General features: G+C 42.3%; 1 protein-coding gene across 1 annotated transcript in view; it reads left to right on the plus strand.

The window, feature by feature from the left end:
• Positions 1-8,915: 8,915 nt before the first annotated feature.
• CALCR (calcitonin receptor) overlaps positions 8,916-21,472 on the plus strand; it is a 587,401-nt gene continuing 574,844 nt past the window's right edge. Inside the window, exon 1 of the mRNA XM_033931114.1 lies at positions 8,916-9,003. The gene's annotated coding sequence lies outside the window, so the exon portion shown is untranslated. The remainder of the gene's footprint in view (positions 9,004-21,472) is intronic.

A 21,472-nucleotide genomic window follows, 5' to 3' on the forward strand; every position in this document is an offset into this window, starting at 1 on the left:
ACCTTGAATAAACCTGATTTGAATCTCCTTATTGTCTGCCGATCTTCTTTTGTTCCATGTCGGATTCTTTGGTGGACTGCTTGCCTTGTTGTTTTGTTACAATTAACATACATGTGGAACACACCTGAGGAGATACAGATTTGGTTGTTTATACATACATATGTTTGCAAACATTTCCATGAAACATACTACTGCAAATAACAAGAATGGACTGTACATGATCATACCTAGCTTCATAAAATATATCCTGGCTGCCGTTTTCTAGATTAATTGTAATCATTGCAACTGTTTTTAACTAGTTCTCAAGTATATAGAATTGTTCTGCCCATAATTTGTGTGGGCATTTGCTCAGTTTCTTATATAAGAACAGGTTTAAATATTTTATGTTAAGATGCATGAGTAAAGTGTGCTCTGTGGACTTAAATCCACAGAGGGCTTTACTTCTCCCAGAAAGCTAGGCTGCTTTCACAGAGCTAAAGCCCCGCCCTTCTTCTCCAGTGTGAAAAAGAACAGTTGCCATATTTGAGACTGCATGGCTGCATGAAAACCTTAGGGCTCCTTTTACAAAGGTGCGCTAGCGTTTTTAGCACATGCACTGGATTAGCGCATGCTATAGTACGCGCTAGCTGAAAAACTACCACCTGCTCAAGAGGAGGTGGTAGCAATGCGCGCATTTTTGTGTGCGCTATTCCGTGCGTTAAGGCCCTAACACACCTTTGTAAAAGGAGCCCTTAGTTTAGCAATATTCTCCCACCAGGGTTTTTTTATCCTTTATTTCTAATAATCTAGCACAACTTGGATTCTCTATCTAAGTCTGGAGAATAGTGTTATTTCCACAAGGTGTGGACACACTCCCAGCTCCCTTTTTAGATAGGGAAAGCTGGTAGAGTGAGAAGATTCTGTAAAAGTTGAACTGCCTTGAAGTCATCACTTGTGAATGCTTATTCTTTATTTCATGTTATTAAAGAAAGTTGCTCAACAAATACAGAGTCTGACTGGTAACATTAAGATTAGAGAAATAAGGGCTAGTCAATAACTTCAGAGGGAGTTAGCAATGTTTGGCACTTAAAGGAGTCCCTGTATAACAGCACAAAAATGTGAGAAAATCCATGGTCAAGATTGTACAAAGAGCTGTAGCTATATAGTGAGATTCAGTTAGCACAAAAATTGCAATAATGTAATCCAATTGTGATAAAATCAATAATTGCACCAGCACTTTAAAATGATCAAAAAGAAGAATGAACCAGACAAAGTTGTCTTAATTTAAAAATGTTTTTTCTGCAATAAATATCCAATTTGAGCAGATATCCAATTTGCTGCCAGACTGTTTTGTTGTTGCTGCAAGAACTGCGTACAAAATAGCCAGACTGCCTGTTGAATTGTATTTGAAAGAGAAGAACTGCTACTAGACTCTGCTGTTGCCGCATCCATTGTCAGATTCAGACGAGAAAGTAGGTTAGGGTGTTTTACCTGTCTGTTTCATTTCTGTGTTGACAGGCTGGGTCAGGAACTGGTTGAATGGAAGGTGACAGAAGGTAGTGGTCAATGGAGATCTCTCTGAGGAAAAGGATGTTACCAATGATGTACCTCAAGGTTCGGTTCTTGGGTCTGTTCTTTTTAGTTCAAATATTTTGATTGGAATTATAGGTAACAATACAGAAAAAGAAAACAGTACTTATAAATACATGTTTAACTCTATGTCAGCAATGATGCTTTATACTAGCATAGCTAGTATAAAGCATCAACGAGGAAAAAGCAGGTTTCTAAACTCAACAGAGCTATACCATAAACATAGCTTCAAGCAGGAGAAGGTGTGCTATAACACTGCCATGTTCACGATTCAAAAGAAACAGGATTAAATGCCTACATAAACAGTAATATATCAGTCGCCAAAAATAGGGTAATCTAATAATCAGCTTTATATCATATAAATGTCATGAGAGAGTACACAGGAAACTAATAGTTACAATAATTTCTTACAGGTTCCCATAGCTTATTAAAATTCTTAGTGGACATTAATTTTTCCGCAAATACCCTTTCGTATTTAAAAGACATGCACACTCAATTCCACCACATATTTGAATCAACCTTAGATAGGTCTTTCCATGACGATAATACATTCTTAATCACTAGGTATAAAAGGATACGGAGTAGTTTAGCTTTATGGGCATCCATTGATAGTGATGACTTAGATTCATAAAACCCCGTTATTAAAATTTTCAAAGTCAGTTTATCATTAATGTCTAGTATAGAGCATATCGTTTTCCATACTGATGTCCAGTATGTTTGCAGTAGTTCACAATCATATAGCATATGTGGCAGTGAGCCAGTTTTACCAGTGGATTCAATTAGGGCCTGTTCTTTTTAAACATTTTTTAAAGCAATATTGCTGAAGGGCTGACAGGTAAGATTTTGCCGCTTTGAGGATGACACCAAAATCTGCAATAAGGGTAGACCCCTCTGATGGTGTGAATAACATGAGGAAGGACCTAGCGAAGCTTGAAGAATGGTCTGAAATTTGGCAGCTGTAATATGGTTTAATGCTAAGAAATGTAAGGCCATGCACTTGGGCTGCAGAAACCTGAGGGAACGGTACAGTTTAGGGGTGAAGAACTTTTGTGCACAAAAGAGGAGCAGAACTTGGGTGTGATAGTATGCTATGATCTTAAGGTGGCCAAAGAGGTCAAAAAAGTGACGGCGAAAGCTAGAAGGATGTTAGGGCACATAGGGAGAGGTATGGCCAGTAGGAAAATGGAGGTATTGATGCCCCTTCATAAGACGCTGGTGTACTGTAACTATGGCAAATTATAACCTGTTAACTGTATTTTATGTTTATTAACCTGTAACCTGATCCAAGCTCTTTGTGGAGGATGGGATAGAAAACAAATTAAATAAATAAAGTTTGGGAGATTTTCAAGTTTCAAGTTTATTTAAGATTTCTTATACCGCCAAATCAGACTTCTAAGTGGTGTACAATAAAAAAAAGATTATACAAAGTATACAAGAAACTCCACCAGGAAATTATGGGGATCATTTTCATCCAATCATTGCATATGGCTTGTATGTTGAATGTTTTTCTATATTTATGCAAAGTATTTATTTCTTGAGTGTTCAAATATTATAACATAACCAAGAGATGTATATAATCACTTATGGTAGGTTCGGGGGGGCGGGGGGGGGGAGTGATTGAAACAGGTCTAAATAGAAAACACATCCTTCTTTTTAGACTTGGACTTTTCTTCCCATTCGACTGTTGGATGTCTCAATTGTGGCCTTCTTTAGTCCTGCCCAAAGGATGTCCTAAATTTGGGCCTGCCCAAAGGACGCCCACAACATGCTCCCTTGCTAATTGGATGCACTGCAGTGTAGGATGTCCAAATTCTGCTGTTCCAAAATTGCAATTTGGACATTGTAAGCAGATTGCATTATATTACATAAAGCAAGGAAATAACACTCCAAACGAAGATCAGACTTGTCCACGCACTCATTTTCCCAGTGCTCAATTATGGGTGTAGAAGCTGAACACTGAAGAGACAAGACAGAAAGAAGATTGACTTTTTAGCTTTGGTGCTAGAGAAGGATTTTATGCATGCTGTGGACCTCCAAAAGAACTAATAAGTCAATTCTGGAAGAGATCAAACCGGGTATGTCACTCAAAGCCTAAATGATGAAGTTGTGACTGTGTTATTTTGGTCACACTGTCAGAAGGGAATGGTCATTAGAGAAGGACATTATGTTTGGGAAAATCAAAGGAACCAGATGAAGAGGGCAACCTGCAATCAGATGGCTGGAAATGTTGAAACCAGCCATGGGGATGATGCTGAAGGATCTTACCGTACTAGCACAAAACTGGTCTCTTTTTAAATCTGTAATTCATGAAATCGCTTGGACTCGAGCATGAGTTGATGGCACCTAACTAACAGGTGGGATTAATTTTACAAAGGATTTTTCCTGTACATATGCTTGCTTATGCATGTAAAATACCTCATCAACTCAGATGTAAAATTAATGTGGTAAAAAGAAGACATAGTTTAACATAACTCGGGTATAGGCAGGGCACAATTGCAAAGCACATTCGGAGGTTATAACTTATAAGTATATATGAACCTAGGGATCTGGGATCAATTAACACTTTAGCTCCTTGTGACTCTGATCCTCTATACAAAAATACTTAGACTGTGAACCCACCTAGGACAGAGAAAATACCTGCATAAAATAAATGTAAACTGCTTTGGATATACCGCAGAAAGGTGGTATATCATATACATTTCCGTCAGCTCCTCTGGAGGGGTAGCTTAATGATTACTGCAGTAGACTGAGATCCTGTGGAACTTGGTTCAATTCCCACTGCAGCTGACCTTTTGGCACGTCACTTAACCCTCCATTGCTCCAGGTACAAAAAAAGTTTGTGTGCCCACTAGGGACAGAAAAAGCACCTGCATATAATGTGTACAGCACTGTGTATTTCTACTAGTGCTATGTAGTAGTAAAGGGTCATTTTATACAGACGTATAGGGGCCTAAAGAGGGCTAGTGTCTTTATAAAATAGACTTACAGTAGGTGCCTACTTGGCCTCCCAACCTAGGTAGCCTACCTAGACACAGAAACATGACAGCAGGCCAAATGTCCTATCCAGTTTGCCCATCCACATCATCCCCTATCTCTTCCTCTCTCACGTGCCTGTCTCACACTTTCTTGAATTCAGACACAAGTCTGTCTCCACCACCTCTACCAGGAGACTATTCCATGCATCTACCATTCTTTTTGTAAAAAAAGTATTCCTTAGATTACTCTTGAATCTATCAACTCTTAACTTCATCCCACGCCTTCTCACTCTAGTTTCCTTTTACTTGAAAGACACTCGCTTCGTGTGTATTTATGCTATGTAGGTCTTTAAATATCTCTATCATATCTCTCTTCTCCTGCTTTCCTCCAAAGTATACGTATTGGCATCTTTGATTATGTCCCTGTATGCATTATGACATAGACCACTGACCATTTTAGTAGCCTTCCTCTGGACCAACACCATCCTGTTTATATCTTTTTGAAGGTGTGGTCTCCAGAATTATACACAATATTCTAAATGAGGTCTCACCAGACTCTTATACAGGGGCATCGATATCTCCTTTTTCCTACTGGCCATTTCTCGCCCTATCACTTTTTGGCCAGTTTGGCCACCTCAAGATCATCAAATACTATCACACTCATGTCCCACTCCATTTTTCTGCACAAACGTTCTTCACCCCCTAAACTGTACCTTCTGTAGTTCAATTATTATTTTCTCTTCAGGGCAAATAATCATTCTTTATAAATCTTAACCAGAAGAACTATGAAGCATGAAAACCCACTGTGACATACATATAAACACATCAAACAATACACATCAAACTAAAGACTGTGACAAGTCAATTAACTCACCATCGCCCCAGGTACAGTTAAATTGTGAGCCTGTCAGGACAGATAGGTAAAATACCTAAGAGCACCTAATTCCTGTTCAATATATTGTTAAACTGCTTTGGGCGAATCTCTTCATGAAAGGTGGTTAATAAATCCCAGTAAAGAAATATGAAATTCTCCTTGGTCCAACAAAATATATCACTTTATCAAAAATATTTCATTTACTTGGAACTGATGCAACAGACGACGTCTTTTAACCAAACAAGTTTAAGATATCTGTGAAGCACTAACTCAGCCAATGGACAGAGGAATGAATGGTTAACCTGCAGAAGCACCCGAGTCAATGAAAGAATAGAAATATCAATGTAGATTCTAAATTATATGGACAAGTTTCAAGAAGAAGACTGATCAGTAATCACAGCAACTGTTTTCCAAGAAGTAATTGATGGTGTTTTGATTAAAGTAAATTATTAACAGTATACAATGCAAATTGTTTTACAAGTGAACTAGATTTTTCCCACTCGTATGTAGCTTGCTAGAATGAGGAAAAATTTTCTAACTGCAGTTTTGTTTCACAAAAATGCACAAAAGCAGAGGAAAAAATATATCACACTGTCGAAATTTTGGTGAATTAGAACATTAGAGCAAAGGGCCAGGACAGGACCAAGGGATGTACCAAGAGGAAACAAAAAAAAAATACTGTATATGAATTTCATAAAAAGTTTAGAATGGCCATGTTTTGGCTCCTTGCCTGCATCAGAGGTACAAAAAATGTAAGAGACTGGAGGTGGAATCAGTGCAGAGCCAAGTGTTATTGAGACACTATTGATATACAGTACAGTACCTTGATATCTACCAGGATAACTTAGGGGCCCTATTACTAAGCTGTGTTAGGTGCTTGCACATGCCTAATGCAGCAAGAAAATTGGAATTTCATGGAATGCACTTAAGGTGTCCTGTGATAACTCTGAAATCTGCACGTTAACTGCAAGTTAAATTTTTTTTCTTATTTTTTTGAGGGGGTATGACAGTAGGCAGAGAGTAGGCATTCATGCACGTACCCGTTAGCACATCTATATTGCTATGTGCTGACTAGTTAGCCACAGATACCACTTGAGTCCTTACAACTTACAAAATAAGTGGCAGTATATTGCTTATACAATAATGTTTTTTAAAAATGGTCATGTGCCCATTGGCAAAATTAGCAAATGGTCATTAATGCAAAAAAAAGAAAAAGGAAACAATCACACAAAACGGAAACACTAGAATTTGCCCAACAATTTCAAAAATTCAGCCCCAAAAATGAGCAAATAATTCACAAACACATATTTAGATATCAACAACTTACATCTTCATATCTAATATGAGCAGTGTACCTCACACCTACACATTGATTTCAATCATTTGCCTTTACTGGGTAATGTTTCTTCTCATCGGTCACTTTAGCTCACAAATGAAACTGCTTATGTAAAAAAAAAAAACCAACCACTTTTTTCAAGAATCAAACACTTAACTGAATCCTGGCGGAGGTTCAACCATTTCATTTCTTAAGATTTATCAGGGGTTAATGTTTGTGACATAAGTTATTTTTTTCAGTTTTTATTATTCAGTTGTGAACTGCAGTTTCAATGCACCTTACAAGATATCCCAAAAATGTGTTTTTAAGTGAAAAAGCTTCAGCAATATTATAAAAAAACAATTAAACACACTGCCAATATGCACATTAATATTTACTAGTTACCACATCGCCAACATTCTCCAGCTTTCTTCGATGTTGTGTGAAACAAAGAAAAAGACACTGTCATTCCATGACCATTCTGCTTCTTATAACATCATCATGCTATTGGCCAATCAATGAACTGGAAATATGAAAATTCTAAAAACACGTTATACCCCCACAGTGCACTTGCAATGTTTTTTTAAATTTTTTTTTTACTTTCTTTTTTTAATAAGCTTTATTAATTTTCAAAACTAATACAAAGTGCCACAAAGCATACAAACATTAATTATCACTAAATAAATAAGCACTAAAAATCCATCAATATTATTACAGAAGAAAAATATCCCTCCCCTTCCTTCCAGCAATTCAATCAAGAAATAAACCAAAAAGATATCCCCCCACCCATCCCGTCCTGGATATATATAAAAATAAACAGTAAATTAAATTAAGACAATTATGTTGAATTAACAAAGGATGTCAATGGCCCCCACACCAATTTAAATACTTTGTTATACCCCAACATATCCGCATTCATCTTTTCATATTTATAACCTAAACATAAACTGGCCCACCAAAATGATGTGGCTATTTAAATTATTAGGGATTACAATTTAAGTCTGTACTCTGTAGATGCAATGCTGTTCTCTCTGCAGTAATATCCTGTCACGATCACTTTCTCTAATGTTGGATTCGTTTAACTTTGTTTTCAAACTTCTGCTCATTTTCCCAACATAAATCAAATTACAGGGGCACATGATGATATAAACTGCATACTTTGTGTTACAATTGCTAAATTGATACATTTTATTATATGTCAGATTCATGAAGTTTTTAATCTGTAAATTAATCCCACAATTTTTGCATGAGCAGCATCTGTAATGTCCTAACAACTTGTAAATAGAATCTTTCTTTACCCATAGTGCATATGATGGACTCAACAGCTCTTTTAAATTCCTCACACTTGAATAGGCTATTCTCAAATGAGCATTTTGAAAAGGATGAGTTTGAACCGCCTTCCCCTGGTTGTATTCGTCCCACTATAGGACTTGTGAGGCCATTCTTCGATACAGCAATATGTTGTGGTAGTGACCTTGTGCAATGTGCCCAGCAAGCCCCTATACCAGGGGTGTCCAATGTCGGTCCTCGAGGGCCGCAATCCAGTTGGGTTTTCAGGTTTTCCCAATGAATATGCATGAGATCGATGTGCATGCACTGCTTTCAATGCATATTCATTGGGGAAATCCTGAAAACCCGACTGGATTGCGGCCCTCGAGGACCGACATTGGGACACCGCTGCCCTATACCCTCTACTGAGCATAGGTCTCTTCTAAAAACATCTCAAAGAAGAAAGCCTCAAAGCTTTAGAACATCTAGGTTTATTACTGTACCTTTAAGGCAGGGGTCTCAAAGTCCCTCTTTGGGGGCTGCAATCCAGTCGGGTTTTCAGGATTTCCCCAATGAATATGCATGAGATCTATGTGCATGCACTGCTTTCAATGCATATTCATTGGGGAAATCCTGAAAACCCGACTGGATTGCAGCCCTTAAGGAGGGACTTTGAGATCTCTGCTTTAAGAAGCACTAGTACAGAACCCATGCTACAGAGTGACAGCCCCTTTAAGGAATTGCTGAGTCTGTTAAGGGGGAGGGACAAGGTGATGCAGAGCCTTTTATTTTCAATAGCATGCCAGGTGAAAGGGGGAGGAGTAGGAAACAGCTGGAGGCATACCAACACCACAATGGTGACTGTGAGATGGAGGATGTGAGCCTAGAGGAGGAAATGATTGCAGAAGGAAGTTTCCCAAACTCTGCCTTGCAATGGGAAGACTCGGCTACTCCAATGCCTGAAGAAGAGAGCATGGAGCTGAAGCCACAGTTCCAGGCAGGTCAGAGTCAGTGTTTAAGTTTATGCAGTAGTGCTTGTTCTATTTTGTTTCCCTGCTGTAATGAGAATAAAAGTGTTTGGTTTACCCTTTGTTGTTTGCCTGAGAGGCTAAAGACAATGCAGTGTTAACAAGGACTGAGCTTTGATAAGTAATTAGTACTGATTAGCAGCTGTAGCCAGGACACAGCCTGGAAGCCTATGGCAGATGCAGTGCACAGAAGATGTTTGTGTGAAAGGACCAAAGGTGGATAGATCTCTCATTAAATTCTTAGACTGGTATCTATTATCTTTAAGCTCACTACAGATCCTATGGTATCTCAACAAAAACTAAGAATATGGTAACATTTTTAGGAGATGTTAAGGATGGCAACTACCTCTCCTTAAAAAACTATTCCTATCTATGGATTTACAAAAAAACAAAAAACAGATGTCTTGAAACCTTCAGCAGTTTGATCAATTCTTACATCCAAAAATGAAACTGTATAGTAGGAACACGCGAAAATTGAATACAAGAATTACATGAATTCAACCATTTCACAAATTGTTCAAATTCTGCAATATTTCCATTCCACAATATAAAAATATCATCAATGAATCAACATGCATGTAACTGTGAAAAAAGGTGTATGAAAACCTCATTCATTCTCAAAATGAGGAGAGGAGAAGACCAGCGCCAGGGTTCTCTGTGTTCCGGCCGAAGAGAGGAGCAGCGTCGGGCCGAACACAGCAGGGGAAGCGGCGAGACAGAAACCAGAAGGCTCGGGGAAGCGGCGAGAGTTCGCTCCGCCCACCCCCACCGCGTCAGAGGCTGCGCCGGACTCCCCCTTGAAAGGGGAGGAGTCAGCACGGCACACGCGGCAGAGGAGAGCAGAGGAGAGGAGAAGACCAGCGCCAGGTTTCTCTGTGTTCCGGCCGAAGAGAGGAGCAGTGTCGGGCCGAACACATCAGGGGAAGCGGCGAGACAGAAACCAGAAGGCTCGGGGAAGCGGCGAGAGTTCGCTCCGCCCACCCCCACCGCGTCAGAGGCTGCGCCGGACTCCCCCTTGAAAGGGGAGGAGCCAATGGCGCCCAGCCATTCGGCACCCGGAGAAGGCGCGCGGCAAAGGCGCTCGCCTTAGCGAGAGCGCCTTTGCAAAGGGCCAAGTTACTACACCAAGAACATCAAGAAAGGACTGAAAGGTAAGGAAGAAGCGGGCGCAGAAGGAACAAACACAAACAAGCAACAGTAAGAAAGCTAGAGCAAAGGCAGCACACAAGACAAAGGTAGAACACAGGTAGCACACACAAGAAGAAGGTAGAGTAAAGGCAGAACACACAGGAAGAAGGCAGCACACACAAGAAGAAGGTATTACAACGGCAGCACACATAAGAAGAATAGGCAGCACACACAAGAAGAAGACAGGAAGCAGGTACTGAGGGAAGCAGGCACCGGAGGAACAAACACATAAGCATAAGTAAGGTAAGGTATAGCAAAGGCTGCACACACAGGAAGAAGGCAGGAAGCAGGCATAGAAGAAACACGTAATCTTAACTGTTATCTTTAAGCAGGAACGACAATGGAAGCAGAGGGGAACCAGAAGATGAGCTTTCCAGTGTTCTGCACGGACTGTCATATGTATGATTACCTCCCCTCGGGGAGACAGTCATAAGTATGCGGTCGGTGCCAGGAGCTGAAAAGCTTGAAGAAGGAAGTCAAGCGACTAGAGGACAAGATACAGGAGCTAGAAGAATTCTACACCATGGAGGACCCAGTCAAGACAGCTGAAGACTTCATGAGTGAGAGACACATCGAAGAGGAAGTCAGAGAACTCGAGAATTTCATTGAGGAGGCATACAGGAGGAGGGTGGAAGAGGATAAACTTCAGATGAAAGATGAAGATATACCAACACCAACACGGAAGGGAGAACAAGAAGCAGATGACCCCAAAGAAGACACCCACAGAGGAACACCACAAGAGGGAGAGAAATTGGCTAATCGATGCCCAGAAGAAGAAAGAGCGAAGCACACCGGGGACATTGACCTGAGACCGAAGCGAAAATTGAAGAAGGGAAAGTCAGCAATCCTAGTGGGAGATTCGATTCTAAGGCATGTGGACAGCCAAATAGCAGGAGGGAGAGAGGATCGACTGGTGACCTGCCTCCCAGGAGCAAGAACCAAGGACATCGTGGACAAAATTGGGAAGATCCTGGAAGGAGCGGAGACGGAAGAGACCGCAGTGATGATCCACATCGGGACGAATGATGTCAGCAGGAGAGACTAAAGAAGGAGCACGCTGATAGAACAGTTCAAGATCCTGGGAATGAAGCTGAAGATGAGGACCCAGAAGATAGCGTTCTCAGAGATCCTACCGGTACCGAGGGCAGATGTGAAAAGGCAGGAGGAACTACAATCAATAAATGCGTGGATGAGGAAATGGTGTGAGGAAGAAGGATTCCACTTCGTGAGGAACTGGACAATGTTCTGGGGCAAGAGCAAGCTCTACAGGAGAGATGGACTGCACCTGAGCATGGCGGGAACAAGACTTCTATCAAACAACGTCAAGAGAGGAATAGAACAGGCTTTAAACTAAGAGGAAGGGGAAAGCCGATAGTCGACCTAGCATCGATGATTCGGAAGAAGGTATCACGTGATGATACTAAGGGAATGCAAGGCTCGGAAGAAACAAAGGACAAATTACAGGAGTCGACTAACCCAGAAGAAGTGGTTAGAAGGAGTGTACCAAAAGAGAAGACACTAAAGACCGAAACACAGGAAAAGGAAATGAAGACACTTAAATGCCAGGATCTAAACTGCATATATACTAATGCAAGGAGCCTAGGAAACAAAATGGGGGAATTAGAAGCCGTGGCCAATGCAGAAGACTTAGACATCATTGGAATCTCTGAAACATGGTGGAATGAGGAAAGCAAATGGGATACAGCACTGCCGGGATTTAAGCTCTATCGCCAGGACAGGTCAGGACAGAAAGGAGGTGGAATAGCCCTATACATAAAAGAAACCATACAATCGACAAGAATAGACACAGCGGAGACGACCAACAAGCTGGAATCGCTATGGGTTAAAATACCAGGAATAAAGGGACATGAAATAAAAATGGGCCTATACTATCGCCCACCCGGGCAAACCGGAGATATCGATAAGGAAATGGAAGCCGAGATGAAACAAGAATGCAAAAACGGTTGCACAGTTATTATGGGAGATTTCAACTACCCCGGGATAGACTGGAGTCTTGGAAACTCAAAATGCGCTAGGGAAACAGAATTCCTGGAGGCTACACAAGATTGCTTCATGGAGCAGCTTGTTAGAGAACCGACGAGAGGAAATGCCACTTTGGATCTAATCCTAAATGGGTTAATGGGACCAGCAAAGGAAGTGGAAGTAGTGGGACCGTTGGGAAACAGTGACCATAACATGATCAAGTTCAAGGTTGAAGCAGGAATACCAAAAGGAAAGAGAACCATGGCGACAACTTTCAACTTCAGAAAAGGAAACTATGAAGCAATGAGGAAAATGGTAAGAAATAAACTTAGGAACACTTCCAAGAAATGGAGGATGGTAGAACAGGCCTGGTCTTTTTTCAAGGACATGGTGAGCGAGGCGCAAAATCTTTACATCCCCAGATTCAGAAAGGGGAGCAAAAAGAGTCGAATAAAGGACCCGATATGGATGACTAAAATAGTGAAGGAAGCGATAAGTAATAAGAAAAATTCATTCAGGAGATAGAAAAAGGACAAAACTGAAGGAAACTGGATAGAGCACAGGAAGTATCAAAAAGAATGTCACCGTGTGGTTCGAAAAGCTAAAAGAGAGTTTGAAGAGAAGTTAGCCAGGGAGACTCGTAATTTCAAACCGTTCTTCAGATATGTTAAAGGGAAACAGCCAGCTAGGGAGGAGGTGGGACCGCTGAATGATGGAGTCACGAAGGGAGTAGTGAAGGAGGAGAAAGAAGTCGCGGAAAGACTGAACATGTTCTTTTCGTCTGTATTTACAAACGAAGACACAACCAATACCATACCGGAACCTGAGCAATTCTTCAATGGAAATCAAGCAGAAAAATTAACATTCATGGAAGTGAGCCTTGAAGATGTGCGCAGGCAGATAGATAAACTAAAAATAGACAAATCTCCAGGTCCGGACGGAATCCATCCAAGGGTTCTGAAGGAACTAAAGGAGGAGATAGCAGAACTACTGCAGCAAATATGCAATCTATCCCTGAAAACAGGCGTGATCCCGGAGGATTGGAAGACGGCCAACATCACGCCCATCTTTAAAAAGGGATCAAGAGGTGACCCGGGAAACTACAGACCAGTGAGTCTGACCTCGGTTCCCGGAAAAATGGCGGAATCACTGATAAAAGAAAGCATCGATGATCACTTGGAAAGAAACAAACTTCTTATAACCAGTCAACATGGTTTCTGCAGGGGGAGATCGTGCCTAATCAACTTACTACACTTCTTCGAAGGAATTAACAAACAGATGGACAGAGGTGACCCCATAGACATCATATACCTTGATTTCCAAAAAGCCTTTGACAAGGTGCCCCATGAACGATTACTACAGAAACTGAAGAACCATGGGGTGGACGGAGACGTATATAGATGGATCAGAAACTGGTTGGCAGGTAGGAAACAAAGGGTAGGGTTGAAGGGACACTACTCTGACTGGAGGAGGGTCACAAGCAGTGTTCCCGCTAAGCTGCGTTGGCCTGCGCTCACGCACAAAATATTACATCGCAGCGCAAAGTTTCTCTTCACAGCGCACACACGCGTCGGTAAGGTAAGGTGACGCACTGGGGGGATTGCACTTCCCCACAATTGCCATGCTTCGGTTCCTCTTCTTCCTTCCTTCCTCCCCCCCCCCCCCCCGCGGGACCCTGCGGCACCATCAACTCTTACTCCCTCTAATGTCGGCCCTGCAGCTCCAGACTTCCTCGCACATTCTCCCCTCCCCCTTTGGATCGCTATTATTTTAAATGTTATAGCCGCGGAGCTGTATCCATCAGTGGAGATGTCTAACCTCGGCCTGCCCCGGAACTCTTACTGCAGCAGCCGCCCGTCTAGGCAGGAACAGGAAGTCACTGTTGCAGTAAGAGTTCCGGGGCAGGCCGAGGTTAGACATCTCCATTGATGGATACAGCTCCGCGGCTATAACATTTAAAATAATAGCGATCCAAAGGGGGAGGGGAGAAGGTGCGAGGAAGTCTGGAGCTGCAGGGCCGACATTAGAGGGAGTAAGAGTTGATGGTGCCGCAGGGTCCCGCGGGGGGGGGGGGGGAGGAAGGAAGGAAGAAGAGGAACCGAAGCATGGCAATTGTGGGGAAGTGCAGAGCTGCAGGGAAGAGTGTTGCGGTACCCAGCTGGAGGGAGAAGGAAGATGAGGGAGGGAATTAAAGGAGATGCCAGGGCTTGGAGCGTAGGAGGAAGGTATGCCAGTCTAAGGGAAAAGGAAGGGGGAGATGTGAGAGCATGGAGGGGGAGCGAAAGATGGAAGAAAAGGAAAGGAGAGAGATGCCAGAGAATCAGGGAAGGGGAGATACCAGACTATGAGGAGAGGTGTGGGAGAGGGAAGGCGAGGAGAGAGATGCCAGACCAATGGGGTGAAAGGAGAGATGGAAGGGGGAGGCATACAGTTTCTGGAAGGGGCATAGAAGGAGAGAAGATGCCATATAGGGGAAGAGAGACGGCAGACAGTGAATGGAAGGAAGAGAGTTACAAGAAGATGAGGAAAGGAGAAACCACAGAAGACAAAGGTAGAAAAAAATTTCTATTTATTTATTGCTTTAGGAGACATGTGTCACTGTTTCTGTGAAGCATTGTATGCAGAGTCCAGCTTCTTGCTGGTTCAATTTAACCTTTGTCTATGTATTTTTATTTTATCCCCCCTTTTACAAAACTGTGAAGCGTTTTTAGCACCAGCCTTGGTGGTAGCAGCTCTGATGCTCAGAATTTTATGAGCATCAGAGCTGTTACCTCCGTAGCTAAAATCCACACTACAGTTTTGTAAAAGAGGGAGGGGTTAGTTTGTGATTACATATTCCTTACTAGGCGAAGGTGTTTTCTGTGTTCTGTGTGTTCGAAAGACATGGTTTTCTGTTAGGATTGACGGTGTAGGATTGATCTGTGCTGGTCTGGCTTGTTTAGTTTTACAATGGGTGTATTGATGTACTGCTCACTGCAATATGTAAGATGCTGCCTTTTCCTAGGTACTCATGTGTGACGTGTGGTTTGTTACTAAAAATCATGTTTTTCTTACAGATGGGGGGGGGTGCCAAAAAATGATGGGCCCCGGATGTTACATATGCTAGGTACGCCACTGTTTGTAAAGATACCAGAAAGCTGGCGTAGCAAAAACTTCTAAGTTTTGAGTATTTAACCCTCCCACAATCTCACGGGCACTCGTTTCAAGTTTATTGAGATTTTGATTTAAACGCAATATCAAATATTTTCAATGCGTATAACAAAAATAAATTTGGGGAAATAAATAAAACCATTTGAACCAGTGTTCCTGCTAAGCTGCGCTGGCGTGCGCTGGCGCACAAAATATTACATCGCAGCGCACACGTTTCTCGTCACAGCGCACGATCGGAAGAGGCGTACGGCAGATGGCAGGGCGGCGAGAGGAGAATCGGGCGAGTTGGCTCATAACTTGCTGGCGCCCGATATTTTTGGCTCACGGTGAAAAAAGTTTGCTCACAACACCCGCCCGCTTAGAGGGAACACTGGTCACAAGTGGTGTTCCGCAGGGCTCGGTGCTCGGGCCGCTGTTATTTAATATATTCATAAATGATCTAGAAACAGGGACGAAGTGTGAGATGATAAAATTTGCAGATGACACCAAACTATTTAGGGAAGCTCGGACTAAAGAGGACTGTGAGGAATTGCAAAGGGACTTGAACAAACTAGGAGAATGGGCGACAAAATGGCAAATGAAGTTCAACGTTGAGAAATGTAAAGTATTGCATGTGGGAAGCAGAAACCCGAGGTACAACTATACGATGGGAGGGATGTCATTGAATGAGAGTACCCAAGAGAGGGACTTGGGGGTAATGGTGGACAGGTCAATGAAGCCGACTGCACAGTGCGCAGCGGCCGCTAAGAGAGCGAATAGAATGCTAGGTATAATCAAGAAGGGTATTACAGCCAGGACGAAAGAAGCTATCCTGCCGCTGTATCGGGCGATGGTGCGCCCACACCTGGAATACTGTGTCCAGTTTTGGTCGCCATACCTTAAGAAGGATATGGCGTTACTCGAGAGAGTTCAGAGAAGAGCGACACGTCTGATAAAAGGGATGGAAAACCTTTCATACGCTGAGAGATTGGAGAAACTGGGTCTCTTTTCCCTGGAGAAGAGGAGACTTAGAGGGGATATGATAGAGACTTATAAGATCATGAGGGGCATAGAGAGAGTAGAGAGGGACAGATTCTTCAAACTTTCAAAAAATAAAAGAACAAGAGGCCATTCGGAAAAGTTGAAAGGGGACAGATTCAATACAAATGCCAGGAAGTTCTTCTTTACCCAACGTGTGGTGGACACTTGGAATGCGCTTCCAGAGGACGTTATAGGGCAGAATACAGTACTGGGATTTAAGAGAGGATTGGACATTTTTCTGCTGGAAAAGGGAATAGAAGGGTATAAATAGAGGATTACTGCTCAGGTCCTGGACCTGTTGGGCCGCCGCGTGAGCGGACTGCTGGGCAAGATGGACCTCAGGTCTGACCCAGCAGAGGCATTGCTTATGTTCTTATGTTCTTATGTTAAAATGATTCATAAATAAACAGACCACAGAGAGAGCAAATTTAGAACCCATTGCTACCCCTGTGACATGCAATAAAAAAAAAAAGCTATTTCTTGAATAAGAAAAAAATATCCTTCATTGCAATTCATGCTATATGTAAAATAAAATCAGAAGGCACAGGTCTTATATCTAAAGTTGATTCAAGGACCCTAAGGTCCTGATTCTGTATACGATGCTGGTCTTGGCAGCTGCCTTAGAAGCAGCTGAGCATTGGGTACTGGTGTCCTATGCATAATTGTGCCTGCCCTAAGAAACAGATGCCTAACATCCCGATTCTCTAATTGGTGCCCATGTTACCAACATGTCAGCTGCCATTCTTTTTTGAGGCCTTCCCCTTCCTGGTGCATCCTGGGATGCACCGGGGAGGGGCCTAAGACCCTGATTGGCTCAGATGCCTAAAACCCCTCCCATATGAGGGGCCTAGGCACCTGGGCTAATCAGGGCCTTAGGCCTTATTCCCAGTGCATCCTGGGAACCACTTCTTAGTATAAGGACCCTTTATACAACAAAATGGAATGCAGAACTCTCTTTCTCAGAAATAATATAAACTAAAACTGTTAAAGCATTTAGGCCCTCTTTTACTAAGCTGTAGTACAGATTTTTACTGTGACCTGGAGCGCTAAATGCTCCGGCGCCTAATTTACCAGCGCTTAACACATATGCCTAAGTCATACCACACCTATTCTGTACCTCTAACCATGCCCAATTTTCTCATAGGTGCCTCCCCAAGTTCTGTGCAGAATTCATAATTAATCATTTTTTAATTAGCTTTTAATTGCATGGTCAATTACCATTTTGATTAAGCCAAACAAATTTGAGTTACACACGGAACTTGGCTAGCTGTCGCCGATCTAGGCATCATTTATAGAATCGGGGCCAGAAAGTTTAAATTGTGTGCAGTTGAAAAAAAATTAGTTTGGGATTGTGTGATATCTAAAGTGCCTGCAATAAGACTTGAGTATTACTTTGTCCTGATAACTGGATTCTTTCCAAGTCAGTGATTGATTGATCCTTTCCTCACAAAATAATATAATAAAATTATCCTGACAGAATTCTGCACTACTGTGCAATGCAGAATTTGCGCAGAAGTCCCCAGGGACACATAATTACCTGTGGTCTGCGTAGATTTTGGTGTCAGGTCAGCACTCCAATGCTGCGGCCCAAATCACTGCCGACAACATCTTCGGGTAGCCTGCGTGGGCTCTCCAGGCATTCCTTTACAGCAGTCCCACCCTCGATGATGTCACTTCCTCTTCAGCGGGTCCGAGGTAGAGGGAAGCCTGCAGAGCCGACAGCAGGTTGCCATTAACTGGAATTGCTGTTGCATAGGTAGTGGACAGGAATGCTGGATTGTGGACAATGGGGAGAGTGTGAAAGATGCTGGCTGAGGGAAATACCTGAGGTCTGCGCAGATTTTGGTATCCGGTCAGCAGTCCCTCTCTTCGGCCTGAATTGCTGTTTGCATAGGCTTCCCTCTACCATGGTCCCATACTCAATGATGTCACTTCATCTTTTTCGTTGGGACCGCGGTGGAAGGAAGCTTGTAGAGCCAACAGCAGGTTGCCATTAACTGGAATCAGCATCACCGAGGTAGTGGATAGGAATGCTGAATTGAGGACAATGGGGAGAGCCTGAAAGATGCTGGCTGGGGTGGTGGTGGGGGGGAAACATGGGTGAGAGAGTGAGAGATGTTGGCTGGGGAGGCAGAGGTGAGAGAGATGCTGGCTAAAGTTCAAGCAGTTTCTGAAAGGAGCTCTGTATTAGGGATGCTACAGATTTGAGGAGGAAGGTTGAAGCACTTTAGAATATTACTCAAGGTTCCAACTAGAGAATACTTACCTTTTTTTTTAGCTGCCAGTGGCTTCTCCATGAGAAATGTTTAAGAAAAATATGTTGACTGCTTTGAAGACTCCTGAGGACTAATTCTCTCCTCTTGCCAAGATATATTATTTGCTTACATGTAAAAAAGATGTGCTTAGTGAGGACCAGCTGAGGAAAGAAAACCTTTATTGGAGTACCTTACCTGATGGCATTCAAAATTGGGAAAAGGTAATTTGGGATTCAGTAGGTAATTTCATTGTTCTTTTTTTTTTTAAATTACCCTGCTTATCTAGCAAAGTCAGTTTAGACAATAGTATAGCAGCAGCCTTTAAAGTGTCTGCTAGGGTTTTATATAAAAAATATTTTAGAGTCTAGTTTAGTATTGGAGAGTGTAAGATAACATTAGTTTATAGCACAGAAGCCGAGGAAAGCATCTGTTTAGAGTTTTATTTCCTCTCACCCACCCCAAGGCTAATTCTTTGTTTATAGGCTCTTCAGCCAGTTAGGAAGAAGACATTATAGGTTGAGATAGTTCAGTTTTCTCTTCAAGGAGCTTCTTTGCTTGCTTGTTCTTAGATTTATTTTTTTTACCTCCATTTCAAAAAGGCAGATTAAAATCTCCTAACAACCCCCCTCCCCCCTGCTTTTCCTAAACTGCAGGAGAGGTTTCTATTGTGGCCCAAAGCGCTAAATGCACCGATGCTGCTCCGACACCTATGAGCATCAGAGCAGCGGCATGGAGGGGCATAATAGAAAGGAACGTCTAAGTTCGTTTTCGTCCAAATCGCAAGTCATACAAAGTAAAAAACAGCTTAGGACACATTTTCGAAAAATACGTCCAAATTATTTTCTGTTTCAAAAAGCCGATACGTCCTGCCAATCTGATCGTCCAAGCTGCTAAATTGTCCATCTTTATACCACATTTTCGTCCAACTTTTCGCCCAAGGTAAAAACGCCTAGAAACAGACCTTTTGGACGTGGAAGGGGTCTAACAAAGTGATAGACTGGACAACCAGACATGGTACCTAAATAGTGGGGTGCCTTAAAGGGCACTGCTGTGAACTTCACAAAAAGGGTGCCATGTCTTCATCTCACTACTGCTCCCTTATAGGTCATGGTGAGCCCCCCAAACCACCTCCAGAATCTCCTAGACATACCTATCTAGCACCCCAATAGCCCTAATGGCTGCAGAAGCCACTAATAAGGCAGTACAAAAGGGTTTGGGTGGGTTTTTTTTTTTAGGGGAGTGCACATGTTTAACCAGCAATACAGTGATTACAGTGGCTTATGAGCATGGGTTCTCCTCTCCATGGGTCCCAATCCCACCCCAAAAATGACTTAAGATGCCTCTATGCAGGTCCTATGCTGATGCTGATGATGGTGATGGTGATGATGGAGGCTGAATTTTAAAGGTGTGATTCCGATTTTTATCGGGATTGGGGGGGGGGTCGGTGATCACTGGGGTAGTGTGTGGGGGTCTGTAGTTTGTGTCTGCAGTGCTTATCTGGTGACTTTAGGTGGGTTTTTGTGACTTAGACCATGTTTTAAATGGTCTAAGTCACAACATCCAAGTTCCGTCTATGCTGTGCTGTATAACTTTCGGTTATACATGCAGTACGACTAAGTCTAATCCTGCCCACGTCCCGCCCAAATCCCGCCCTTGACACTCCGCCTGAAACGCTCCGTTTAGCTATGGTCATTCAGTGGCACTGTGAAGGCCTAGGTCATTTTTAAATAAGTCCAAAACCCGGATTTATTATCGGCACTTGGACGTTTTTGACTGATGATCATCCAAGTGCCGACTTAGGCCGGTTTTTGGACGTTTTTCTCTTTCGATTATGAGCCCCAGAGCATTTAGTGCTCCAGGCCATGGTGAAAGCCTCGACTGCGGCTTAGTAAAAGAGGGACTAAATTTAAGGACTAAAAAGTATGGAACATTCGGCAGTAAATGCAGTATGTGTAGTGCATTGAGGAAAGTGAGGGAGGAAGGTGGTAGACAAGAACCATAAAAAAATTATTTGAGAAGAAGATGCAATCTGAAGTATCAGAACTTTGGAGATTGACAACGGCTTTATTATTATTATTATTATTATTTATTTAAGTATTTATAGCCTAAGTGGTTTATATTCAGGTACTCAAGCACTTTCCCTATCTGTTCTGGTGGGCTCACAATCTATCTAATGTACCTGGGGCAGTGGAAGATTAAGTAGCTTGCCCAGGGTCACAAGGAGCAACGTGGGTTTGAACCCACAACCTCAGGGAGCTGAGGCTGCATGAACAAAGGGTAACAATACATGTAGATGAAGCAAGCTACCCTGCTGCCATGAGAATTGAGGGACATACAGAGAGTTCAGACAAGCCTGGCAGACAAGACTCAAGAAGAGTTACTGTATCACCCAGACGGAGCTAGATTTCGGTTGTACAGAGAATTTCAAGACAGTGGTGTAAAATAAGGTTGGACAAGAGGGAGGTTTTCACATGTCTTAATGAATGGATGTTAAGAAGGAAAACATTTGAGCCATTGGAATTATAGAGAATGAAATTCCCAATCCCAAATGATAAAAAGCTTGATTTAAAAAAAAAAAAAAAAAAAAGTGGACATAGTTGTGGAAAAAAACCACAAGAACTGCATTGATCATAGAGGTGTCAGTGACTATTCTGCAAATTGGGTAGAGAAGATTTTCAAGTACCAAGAAATGAATAAGGAGATCAAGAAAATATGACAGAAACATTTTCTATTCTTTTGAGTACCTCCGGTTAGTTAAAAATAGAATGTTCAAGTGCACCTTGATAAGCTGCCAATTACGTTTGGCACAATGGAAGTACCATGGCAAATGTTAGGAAATTTGAGAC

This window comes from Geotrypetes seraphini, chromosome 2, assembly GCF_902459505.1.
Source record: "Geotrypetes seraphini chromosome 2, aGeoSer1.1, whole genome shotgun sequence".
NCBI lineage: Eukaryota > Metazoa > Chordata > Amphibia > Gymnophiona > Dermophiidae > Geotrypetes > Geotrypetes seraphini.